Here is a 436-nt window from a genome sequence, read left to right as displayed (position 1 = left end):
TCCAAGAGACTGATGATTCTATCTTATACTCCCTCTCCCTCTCCTTCTCCCCCCCTCTCTCTCTTTCTCCCTTTCTCTCTACTCCTCCCTTTCTCATTCCGGTATAGTGTACCCTTCACTTACACGCTACCAGGGGGAGATAATACTTATTAAACTCGGCATAAAACCGGCGTACATAGCTCTTAGATGACTAACATATATTCCCGATCAGCCCCGTCATCGCCTGTTTAGGAGGTATCTGAAACGACTCCCTTAATTGGCTGTTTTCCTAACATTAACACAGTGAAACTACCAAATTAGAAACTCCTTAATTACTCAACGTAAGAGTGAGTGTCCGTAGTGTCCGTGTTAAGGGGGACAGTGTGTCTTTCAAAGCAAGCACGAAGTTAAAAGAGTAAACCGTTTCGGAAAAAGGAAATTATAAAGGACTCAGGCT

Source organism: Penaeus monodon, chromosome 28 (assembly GCF_015228065.2).
Source record: "Penaeus monodon isolate SGIC_2016 chromosome 28, NSTDA_Pmon_1, whole genome shotgun sequence".
Taxonomy (NCBI): domain Eukaryota; kingdom Metazoa; phylum Arthropoda; class Malacostraca; order Decapoda; family Penaeidae; genus Penaeus; species Penaeus monodon.
This window is presented reverse-complemented; position numbering follows the sequence as displayed.